The following is a 12833-nucleotide window of genomic DNA, read 5'->3' as shown; positions in this document are numbered from 1 at the left end:
CGGGAATCCAGTGGGAAGCCAGTCCGAGGAACTGTACGCTCACCTCCCCCACTCCCCGCCAGCCACACTGAACCGATGCCCGAGGCAGACAAACCTTTTCTTGTCCAACCGACACATCCGCAGCTCTGAGAAAGTTACAATTGTCGCTTACAACACCTGAGATTTCGGGCAGGCCAGAATTGACACATCCTGTCGAAGAAGATCTTTACAAAGACATTTCCTTTCCACTTCGACAAAAGTGTCTAACCATGCAACCTTTCAAACTGTGTGTTTTTTAAATTCACTCATGTGATGTAGGCCTCTCCAGTTAAACCAACATTCATTGCCCATCAATAATTGTCCTTGAGAAGGTGGTGGTGAGCCGCCTTCTTTAACTGCTCTGGTCCATGTAGGTACACCCACAGTTAGGAAGGGAGTTCCAAAACCTTGACCCGATGACAGTGAATGAACTGCCGATACATTTCTAAGTCGGGATGGTGAATGTCTTGGAGAGGAACTTGCAACTTGTACAAGCAAAATACTGCGGATGCTGGAATCTAAACCAAATTTACATTTCCTTTGTCCAATTACAACCCCCCACAACCGCCCCCCCAACCTCATAGTATAAATCTTCTCTGATTCTCTTTGCCCTGACGAAGGGTCATCCAGACTCGAAACGTTGGCTCTGTGCTCTCTCCTCAGGTGCTGTCAGGCCTGCTGAGATTTTCCAGCATTTTCTGTTTCTGAACTTGCAGGTGGTAGTGTTCCCCATGTATCTGCTGCCCTTGTCCTTCCAGGTGGTCAAGATGGCGGGGTTTGGAAAGTGCTGTCGAAGGAGCCTTGGTCAGTTGCTTGGTTTGTGCACCTTGTAGCTGCTGCAACTGTGCATCGATGGGGAAGGGAGTGAACATTTAAGATGGTTTTGTACCAAATAAAGGACTTTTTGTGTTTGAAGAGCATGGAAAGGCTTGGACAGAAAAAGCCCTTTTATTGATAGCATTCACTGAATAACAGGGGAGATCTTTGAACGATGTCAAACCTTCCAACATTGTGTATGAGCGCTGTACATCTCGGGAGGGTTATACATCAGATTTAATCAGTTGTTGGAGATACTACATTGTAATATTAGTCTCCCCATAATCTGCTGAATAGAACAAAAAGCTTAATTCACTACTTTGCTTCCACTCATGGTGCGTAACTAAAAGCTTTTTGAATCCAGGAGGCAGGAGCAGTAATTGAATATGTACAGAAATGGAACTGGCAGGTATTTATAGGACAACATTCCATTTATTTTCATACTTTCCACTCGCCCATGAGGAATATGACGAGGTTCGCACAGCGACAGGGAACACTCGCAAAGTCTCCCAAAGATAGAGGGCGGGATTTTCCCGTCCCGGTTGCCAAGGGACTCGTAATCCTGGCCAATATTCATCCCTCAAACAACATCGCAATAACAGGAGGTTATCTGGCCACCATCGCATTGCTGTTTGTAATGGGAGCTTGCTATGCACAATTTAGCTGCTGCGTTTCCTGCGTTACAACAGTGACTGCACGTGAAACAAAAAACTTAACTGGCTACACACACGCACCCACATGTATACACACACACACACACACACACAATGTACACACATGTACACACACACACATGCACCTACATGTACACACGCAGACACACACACACCCACCCATATGTACACACACAGACACACACACACACACACGTACCTACATGTACACACGCAGACACACACACACCCACCCATATGTGCACACACAGACACACACACACATACATGTACACACACAGACACACACACAAGCACCCACATGTATATACACACACAAACACACACACACACATGTACACACACAGATACACAGGCATGCACATGTATACAAGCAAACACACATGTGCACGCACATGTACACATACGCACACATGCCCACACACAGACACACACACATGTACACACACAGGCACATACATGTACACACACAGACACACACACATACACATGTACACACACAAACACACACACAAGCACCCACATGTATACACACACACACATGCACACACGCCCACATGTACACACACAGATACACAGGCATACACAAACACACACGGATGCACATGTACACAAGCAAACACACATGTGCACACACATGTACACATACACACACACACACATGCCCACACACACACACACGCTCACACAAATAAATAAATTGAAACTGTGCGAATTCAATCTGTGGTTTCAGGATGGCAATGATATGATCAGTAGAGTAATGGCATTCCCTCTCTCCCACCTTCCCCCCCCCGACAGACAAGGTTCAGCTTACTGATAAGAAGAGACTTAAGCCATGTTATCGCTGTGAACAGACTCGACAACCTGTCCCGCTGAGTGGTGGCCTGGAAGAATCGGATTGCAAAGCAAGCAAAGTTCTGTTCCATTTTCCTCTTTGCAGCAACTTGTCCCCCTTTCCCGAGCCGCACGCTTCACCACCGCTGCCAGCGAGATTTTCCTTATTCCAAAGTCAGCACCAGCTGCACGTCCCAAACACACAAACATCCAAAACCATCTCTCACGGTTACAGACGGAGCTACCAGCTCTCCAGGGCTGCCCTGGAGTGTCCCAGAGTTACACAGTACAACCGTCAGCAAATCAACAGAAAACAATCGTCGGGGCATTACAAAGAAAATGGAACTCTTCTTTATTTTCATTGAACACTCTTACTTCCTGCTTTGAAAAGCACCAGATACGGGACAACTGACATGCTGCCCCTCGAGAGGCAGCTGGAAGTGGGAGGTTCATGCAATGATATTCCAGGAACACGTCTGACAAGGGTTGGCAACTGGATGCTGCTATTTTTCGCCACGGCAGAAGTAACATCTGAATGAGATACAGCGGGCCACCACATTATTGTCAAGATTCTTTAGGGAGCATCTTCCAAAGACACAGGGTGGGATTTTCCGGCCTCGCTCGAGCAAGACCAGAAAATCCCATCCGAGGTCAACGTTTCCGTTGTTCGCCCCTTGCCCGCTCTGATTCCATGATGGGCAGGGTGGTAGAATTCTGGTGACAATCTCTACCGTCTAGAAGGACAAGGGCAGCAGACACATGGGAACACCACCACCTGGAGGTTCCCCTCCAAGTCACACACCATCCAGACTTGGAATAATCGAATCACAGAACCCTACAGTGCAGCATGAGGCCATTCGGCCCATCGAGTCTGCACCAACCACAATCCCACCCAGGTCGTATCCCCATAACCCCATGCATTTACCCTAGCTAGTCCCTCTGACACTAGGGGGCAATTTAGCATGGCCAATCCACCTAACCCGCACATCTTTGGGCTGTGGGAGGAAACCGGAGCACCCGGAGGAAACCTGCGCAGACATGAGGAGAACGTGCAAACTCCACACAGACAGTAACCTGAGCCAGGAATTGAACCCAGGTCCCTGGCGCTGTGAGGCAGCAGTGCTAACCACTGTGCCGCCCCGAACCATAGAAGAAATCATAGAAACCCTACAGTACAGAAAAAGGCCATTCGGCCCATCGAGTCTGCACCGACCACAATCCCACCCAGGCCCTACCCCCATATTCCTACATATTTTACCCGCTAATCTACACATCCCAGGACACTAAGGGGCAATTTTAGCATGGCCAACCAACCTAACCCGCACATCTTTGGGCTGTGGGAGGAAACTGGAGCACCCGGAGGAAACCCACGCAGACACGAGGAGAATGTGCAAACTCCACACAGACAGTGACCCAAGCCGGGAATCGAACCTAGGTCCCTGGAGCTGTGAAGCAGCAGTGCTAACCACTGTGCTACCGTGCCGCCCAGAACACACATTATATCGCTGTTCCTTCGCTGTCGTTGGGTCAAAATCCTGGAACTCCCTCCCTGACAGCACTGTGGGTGTACCTACATGGTAAGAAGTCTCACAACACCAGGTTAAAGTCCAACAGGTTTATTTGGTAGCAAATACCGTAAGCTTTCGGAGCGCTGCCCCTTCGTCAGGGACCACAGGGACCACAGCGGTTCAAGAAGATGGGTTCACCACCATCTTCTCAAGGGCAATTAGGGATGGTCAATAACTGCTGGTCGAGCCAGTGACACCCATGCTCCATGACTGAATGAATAAAAGAAGCTGCGCTGTACCTGACACAATAAACATTGGAGCCCAGGGTTTCATTAGCGTCCCTTCAAACCAGTTGTGGAGATGTGTGCTTTTCTGATGTTTAGTAAACCCAGATTGGCAAGTGGCGAGCACTCGTTGGACTGAATTTATGAGGAGGAGATAAACTTCAGACAGGTGTATATGAGGCAAGTAATGCCTTGAAAGCACAACGTCTGCGTTTGTCTTGGAAACGAGCCTTTGTTGCTCACTTGAAGTATTAGCATTCATTCTGGACATTAATCACACCATGGATAATAAATCTCAGTATGTGTTGTCAGAACCACGTTGATTGGGAGATAAATGCGTTCCAGTGTGCGACTGAACGGCACAAACTGGGAAGGCCACAAGATTGCTCTCTGCTGGGTTAGCTAATCTCTGACAGGGCAGCAATAGGGGTCCCCGGGCTTGACTAGAAAAATCAGCTCCACATCACTCATCTGGAAGACGTGGCTACATTTAACCTCAAATACGTTCAGCTTCACCGGGAAGCTTACGATGAAAGATTCTGCCAGCATTTAGGAAGGAAAGAACCTGCATTAATCTAGCATTGTTCACGCAGGGGCAGGTGGGGAGGTGGTGGCCTAGTGGTATTATCGCTAGGCTATTAATCCAGAAACTCAGCTCATGATCTGGGGACCCGGGTTCGAATCCCGTCACGGCAGCTGGTGGAATATGAATTCAATAAAAAATATCTGGAATTAAGAATCTACTGATGACCGTGAAACCATTGTCGATTGTCGGAAAAACCCATTGGTTCACTGATGTCCTTCAGGGAAGGAAATCTGCCGTCCTTACCTGGTCTGGTCCACATGTGACTCCAGACCTTAGGTCTTAGAGTCATAGAGATATACAGCACAGAAACAGGCCCTTCGGCCCAGATAGTCAATGCCAACTGCAATGACTTCAATCAGGCCATTGCAGTTGGCCGATTGGAATACTAGCTCCCCGATTAAGGAGTCAATTGATGGGCCAATCAGGGAGTCTTTGCCTTGTATTTAACAAAGAGTGTCAGTTCCTCTGACACCCCAGAGGGGGACTGCTGACTGATAGCACTCTGTGTACTACTGTTAGAGATTGTAAATAAAGGGATTTTGGTGAAGGGACTTCTGCCTCCACAGACTTGTTACACCCACCAGGTTTCCTAAACTGAACTAGTCCTATTTGCTTGCGTTTGGCCCATATCGCTCTGAGTCTTCCGATCCATGTACCTGTCCAAATATCTTAATCACTGCAATGTGATTAAGTCTTAACTACTCTCAGAAAAGGCCCAGCAAGCCACTCAGTTCAAGGGCAACTAGGGATGGGCAACAAATGCTGTTCTTGCCAACGATACCCTCACCCCATGAAAGATTTAATAAAGAACAAAGCGCCAGAAAACCCCTCAGGGCATATCCCAAAGCTAATTGAGCTACCTGCATTGCAATGCAGTCACTGTTGTGATGTCACAGCCAGTTCACACAGAGGAAGGTTCCACACACAGCAATTAAATCACCAACAAATGACCTTTTTTTAGATCAAGGTGAATTGCTGCGGGTGCTGGAACCTGAAACAGAAAATGCTGGAAAATCTCAGCGGGTCTGTGGGGAGAGAAAACGGAGTTAACATTTCGAGTTTGTTTGACTCGTCATCAGAATGAAAGAGAGGGAGAATGTGCTGGATATCAAACTGGAGCCGGGAGAGGTTGCTACAAAGATGTAGCAAACTGAAGAACAAGAGATAGCTAACCCGGTGTGTGTGTGTGTGTGTGTGTGTGTGTGTGTGTGTGTGTGTGTGTGTATGTGTGTGTGTGTTTGGGGGGGGGGGGGGGGGTTGGGTGGGTTTGCATTGAGACAAAAAAAATTTGGAATATTGGAAAAAAGGGGGCTAAAATGGTGGAGAAAGATCACTGTCTATTATTATTGAACTCAGTGTTCAGCTCTGAGGGTTGTATCATGCCACATTTCAATCCCTTTGAGGTTGACGGATAGAAAATGGCTGTGGGATCTTTTACTTTACTTTGCTGAGAGGTGTCAGCATGGACAGGATGGGCCAAATGGCCTCCTTTTGTGCTGTATCATTTCTATGGTTCTCTCGGGATGGAAGGTTTAATATTTCAGCTGAAAGACAGCATCTCTGACAATGCAGAGCTCCCTCAGTACTGCGCCGAGGGGTGAGGGAGCGGGGAGTATCAGGTGGGATCAAAGCAAACAGGAATCGTAGCGGGCGGGACGTGGGCCATGCAAAGGGCTGTTGGCCTCGGGCGGAAGCTTCCGGTCTTGGGGCGAGTGCGGCTGGAAAATCCCACCTCTAAATGTCTGGAGCAGGATTTGAACCGACAACTCAGAGGCAAGAGTTTTTTTTATTCATTCATGGGGCACAGGCGTCGCTGGCTGGCCTGCATTTATTGCCCATCCCAATTGCCCTTGAACTGAGTGTCGCGATCGACCATTTCAGAGTGCAGTTGAGAATCAACCACATTGCTGTGGCTCTGGAGTCACATGTAGGCCAGACCGGGTAAGGACGTCAGATTTCCTTCCCTGAAGGGACATTGGTGAACCAGATGGGTTTTTCTGACAATTGGCAATGGTTTGATGGTCATCGCTAGATTCTTAATTCCAGATATTTTTTATTGAATTCAAATTCCACCGTCTGCCGTGGCGGGATTCGAACCCGGGTCCCCGGAACATCATCTGAGTTTCTGGATTAATAGTCCAGTGATAACACCATGAGGCCAATGTTTCCCCCTACCAGAGTGAGTCACGGTCGACGCAGGAAAGAGGAATGGATTGTGAAGCTTGCGGAGGCCTCACCAACCTCAGGAGAACACGGGGAAAGGAGGAGGGAGAAAAAAATCATGTCTCTCCGCAGCTGGGGTTTGCACGTTTTGTGTTTTTATTTGCAGGCGGGAGGCTTGCAGCCTTCCAACTAACGCAGAGACTGGAGGCCAGCGCCACGCAGAGAATTTTTGCATCCTATAAATGTCAACAATCCTGGAGCTGCAGGGATCCTTGTATCTTAAAAGAGGGAAACATAACGTATTCGAATGCGAGGGAAAGGAAATGGCATGGCTGATAAGCCAACAGGTCACAGACATCCTGTGGTTAACTGTCTGAATCTATAATGCCATCCTCATGTTTCCATTATCTGCTGCAGTGTTGTGAGCTCTGTGCACACTGATAACATCAAATTCAATAATGTAACATCAAATCTTGTAGATACAGGAGAAAAAAACAAGCCAAAAAAAGAAAATCACCATAAAAATAGACAGCAAAAGCACACAGACTACAGGGAAAGGAAGATCAGGAACTCGGAACGTTGCTGCATACATACAGTCATAAGAACATAAGAACATAAGAAATAGGAGCAGGAGTAGGCCATCTAGCCCCTCGGGCCTGCCCCGCCATTCAACAAGATCATGGCTGATCTGAAGCGAATCAGTTCCACTTACCCGCCTGCTCCCCATAACCCCTAATTCCCTTATCGATCAGAAAACTATCTACCCGTGATTTAAACATATTCAACGAGGTAGCCTCCACCACTTCAATGGGCAGAGAATTCCAGAGATTCACTACCCTCTGAGAGAAGAAGTTCCCCCTCAACTCTGTTCTGAACCGGCCCCCCGTTATTTTGAGGCTGTGCCCTCTAGTTCTGGTTTCCCTTCTAAGTGGAAAGAATCTCTCCACCTCTACCCTATCCAGCCCCTTCATTATCTTATATGTCTCTATAAGATCACCCCTCATCCTTCTAAACTCCAACGAGTACAGACCCAATCTGTTTAATCTCTCCTCATAAGCCACAGCCCTCATTTCCGGTAAATTAAATTTTCTTTTCATAATACAGCTTCTGTTTTGTTTATCACTCCATCTTGTGTAGAATTTGGGGTGGGAAAATGTTAAGCATCCCATCACCCAACCATGGAATCATAGAATCACTACAGTGCAGAATGAAGCCATTCTGAGGGAGTGCAGCGAAGGTTTACCAGGCTGATTCCGGGGATGGCGGGACTGATGTGTGAGGAGAGATTGGGTTAGGATTGTTTTCGCTGGAGTTCAGATGAATGAGGGGGGATCTCATAGCGACTAATAAAATTCTAACAGGATTAGACAGGGTAGATGCAGGAAGGATGTTCCCGATGGTGGGGGGAGTCCAGAACCAGGGGTCACAGTTTGAGGATTCGGGGTAGACCATTTAGGATGGGGGTGAGGAGACATTTCTTCACCCAAAGAGTGGTGCGCCTGTGGAATTCATTACCACAGGAAGTAGTTGATGCCAAAACATTGAATGTATTCAAGAGGCGGCTGGATATAGCACTTGGGCTGAATGGGATCAAAGGTTATGGGGAGAGAGCAGGATTAGTCTATTGGATTGGACGATCAGCCACGATCGTGATGGATGGTGGAGCAGGCTCGAAGGGCCGAATGGCCTCCTCCTGCACCTATCTTCTATGTTTCTATTCAGCCCATCGAGCCTACACCGACAACGATCCCGCCCAGGCCCTATCCGAATAATCCCACGTATTTACCCTGATCATCCCGCAATTTGATTTTTAAAAAATTCATTCGTGGGACCGGCTCGGGTCACTACCCGTGTGGAGTTTGCACATTCTCCCCGTGTCTGCGTGGGTTTCCTCCGGGTGCTCCGGTTTCCTCCCACAGTCCGAAAGACGTGCTGGTTAGGGTGCATTGACCTGAACAGGCGCCGGACTGTGGCGACTAGGGGAATTTCACAGTAACTTCATTGCAGTGTTAATGTAAGCCTTACTTGTGACTAATAAATAAACAAAACTAAATAAACCAGACATGGGCGCCGCTGGATGGCCAACATTTGTTGCCCATCCCTTGATGCCCTTGGAGGGCAATTGAGAGTCAACCACATTTAACAGGGATGTCACAGTTCATTTCAAGTCCTGAGTGTGTGAGCGGCGGGGGGGCGGGATGATGGAGAAATATTCTCCTGTTTTCTTCCTACATCAAAAGAATACCGTCTCCCCGAGAGGGGAATGTCGGAAATGTCAGCCACAGCTTGTCACGAGCGAGCTCATTAATATTGCAGTAGCGTCAATCTCTTCCTGGTATCACTCTCTCACACCCGCATGCTGGCAAAGATGACTATCTGCATAACACCGCAAGCAGCAACAGAGTAATGGGAGAGGCAAGGCCACGAGCTAATGACAGGCAACAGAAGGAGGCCTGATATTTAGTAAATTACAGCCTGCTAGCTGGTAATTGAAAGCAAAGGCAAGAGAAGGGTTGCTCGTAGATTGTCTGGGTCACGGGCAGCCTGGTAATCAACAGCACACTTAATAGCTGGGCACCTTGTCACTTTCATTGTCGACTGCACTCTACAGCAAAGAATGAACCTTCTGTTCCCCACTGTGCTTTCCTTTTCCCCAGAACTATCCAAACTGGGACACTTTGAAGCTTAAAGCTTTCAGTAATAGATCTGGACAAGGCTGGGATCAGCCGAAATCTCTCGTAGAATCCCTACGGTGCAGGAGGAGGCCATTCAGCCCATTGAGCCTGCACCAACAGCAATACCACCCAGGCCCTATCTCCATAACCCCACGTATTTACCCTGCTAATTCCCCCGACACTAAGGGGCAATTTAGCACGGCCAATCCAGCTAACCCACACATCTTTGGACTGTGGGGGGAAACCAGAACACCCGAAGGAAACCCACGCAAACACGGGGAGAACGTGCAAACTCCGCACAGACAGTGACCCAAGCCGGGAATCGAACCCGGGTCCCTGATGCTGTGAGGCAGCAGTGCTGACCCACTGTGCCACTGTATCGCCGTTGATTTTAAGCCCAGTTCCACAGCGAGTATTTAAACCAGTCCCACCCAATCGGGAAGCTGATGCGATTGGGGTACAATGTTGGTTCTACACTCCAACCCTATGTTAAAGCCAATGATTAAAATTGAGCAGATGTAAGTCAAACATTCCACCTGATCCCATAAGCAGGTAATTACATAGAATTTATCTCACAGATGGAAGTTCATGAGATGTGGGCGTCGCTGGCTGGGTCAGCATTTATTGCCCATCCCTAACTGCCCTTGAACTGAGTGTCTCGCTCGGCCGTTTCAGAGGGCAGTTGAGAGTCAACCACATTGCTGTGGTTCTGGAGTCACATGTAGGCCGGACCGGGTAAGGATGGCAGATCTCCTTCCCTAAGGGGCACTAGTGAACCAGATGGGTTTTTCCAACAATCGACAATGGTTTCATGGTCATCAGTAGATTTTAATTACAGATTTTTTAAAAATTAAATTCAAATTCCACCAGTTGCCGTGGCGGGATTCGAACTTGGGTTTTCAGAGCCTTACCATGGCTTTCTAGATTACTGCGCCCACTGCTTCCCCTCAACTTTAGATTAATGGGTCAACGCGCCTGAGCCGAAATTCTCTGGCTGTTCACCGCTGGCAATGAGGATGGAGAATTTGGCACTCGGCCAAATCTCCGTTCACTGCAGTGGGACCGGATAATCCATCGGCTCGAACGGCCAGAGACCTTTGGGCCCTGGTGTCAATTCTATTCATCGAGGTGAATAGCATGAATGCATTTCAGGGGAAGCTCTATAAACGTGTGAGGGAGAAAGGAACGCAAAGTTATCCTGATAGGGTGAGGTGAAAAAATGTAGGAAGAGGCTTATGAGGTGCACCAACAGCAGCATGGACCAGTCGGGCTCACGAACTGCGTGCATTCTTAGGCTGAGTTCAATAGATTCTTGATTAAAAAGGGAGGGGGAAGGTTATTGGGGGTCAGCGGGAATGTGAAGTTGAGGTTACAATAAGATCAGCCATGATGATCATATCCCTCTATTCCCATCCTATTCATGTATTTGTCAAGACGCCCCTTGAAGTCATTATCGTATCTGCTTCCACAACCTCCCCCAGCAGTGAGTTCCAGGCACCCACCACCCACTGTGTAAAAAACTTGCCTCGTACATCTCCTTTAAACCTTGCCCCTCGCACTTTAAATCTATGCCCCCTAGTAATTGACTCTTCCACCCTGGGAAAAAGCTCCTGACTATCCACTCTGTCCATGGCCCTCATAATCTTGTAGACTTCTATCAGGTCACCCCTCAATCTCCGTCATTCCAGTGAGAACAAACCAAGTTTCTCCAACCTTTCCTCATAGCTAATGCCCTCCATGCCAGGCAACATCCTGGTAAATCTTTTCTGTACCCTCTCCAAAGCCTCCACATCCTTCTGGTAGTGTGGCGACTAGAATTGAACACTATATTCCAAGTGCGGTCTAACTAAGGTTCTATGGAGCTACAACATGATTTGCCAATTCTTAAATTCAATGCCCCGGCCGATGGAGGCAAGCATGCCGTATGCCTTCTTGACTGCCTTCTCCACTTGCATTGCCACTTTCAGTGACCTGTTGTACCTGTACACCCAGATCCCTCTGCCTATCAATACTCTTAAGGGTTCTGCCATTTACTGTATATTTCCTATCTGTGTTAGACCTTCCAAAATGCATTACCTCACATTTGTTTGGATGGCCTACTCCAGCTCCTAGTTTGGAATTTTGTACACTCTGCGTAATGTGTTGCTACCCTACCTCTGCACAACAGGAAAGTCTCCGTGGAAATTCATTCTGACCCGCGGTTACTCAATCAGTTATTTTAGTCTTTGTTTCCTCTCACATTTTTCTCCTTGTAATCCACCGTGTCGCAAAAGGTGACAACGATCGGAATGTTGTACGGATGCAGAGCCACAACAAGTGCTGCCGTTCATCACAATATGACAAGTACATCTGACGCGCAAGTACACCAAGCCGACATTGCCAGCTGACGACTATTTCCTCCTTTAAGAGACAGTCCATGTACTGTGGGGATGGAGTTTCAAAATGCCAATGGATATCTAAGGACAGTGCGGATGGGTTACCGGGAACACGCAGGCAGCCCGTGTCCCTGGCGCACACACCCTCCCCCGTCCACTCACACTGCCCATTCCCATTGATTCCAATCCTGTTTCACACCGAGTTGCAATTGGAAAGTCCTTCCCCATGTCTGGACACCCATTACAGAATGCAATACCCCAATCCTTCTTTTTGCTGTAATGCAAATGTTTACATCTATCTTCTCAATGTCACGCATTTAAAACAATAATCTATATATATATGTATTAAAATCCAGATAATACCTGATTAAAATTAACAAGGCGAACTGGATTGAGACAAGTAACGGGGGAGGGGTCTCAGGCTGAGAAGTCACAGGGAATCCCACTAATGTTTTAAGTCAGTCTGAGTGCTGGGATATTTCACAGGATAACTCCCAAAAATAAGTATCCGGGGACCGCTCGTTAACAAGAATTGAAGATGCCAAACTCATCACACATTGGGGAGTTGGGAATTTTTACTCGCGCTCTATGATCCTGTTAACATGTTTTTCCTCAACAACTGAGAATAGGCAGCATTTCCTAGCGGATGTAGAATTGCCACTTGATTAACATCAATAGTTTCAAGTGGCTGAGTACACGGAATATGCTTCATTACACGGGATTCAAGGTGCTTGTTTCTTTAACCAGGGATCGCCATGCACAAATCCTTTTCCATTTGAGAACTGAGGAACTACCAATTCCCCTGAGGCAATAAATCACTTGCTTTGATGTGGTGGGGCATTGAGACCTGATATCTCGAGACACCAGTGGTCCAATACCTCTGAAGGGGAAACGGCTGCA

At 47.7% G+C, this 12833-nt stretch overlaps 1 protein-coding gene across 45 annotated transcripts in view; it reads right to left on the bottom strand.

Annotated features, from left to right (window-relative positions):
- The window catches only part of nrxn3a (neurexin 3a), a 1279906-nt gene that overhangs the window by 340346 nt on the left and 926727 nt on the right, over positions 1-12833 (bottom strand). The window lies entirely within an intron of this gene.

This window comes from Mustelus asterias, chromosome 18 (genome assembly GCF_964213995.1).
Source record: "Mustelus asterias chromosome 18, sMusAst1.hap1.1, whole genome shotgun sequence".
Taxonomy (NCBI): domain Eukaryota; kingdom Metazoa; phylum Chordata; class Chondrichthyes; order Carcharhiniformes; family Triakidae; genus Mustelus; species Mustelus asterias.
Note: the sequence above shows the minus strand (reverse complement) of the source record. Positions and strands in the feature narration are given on the sequence as shown.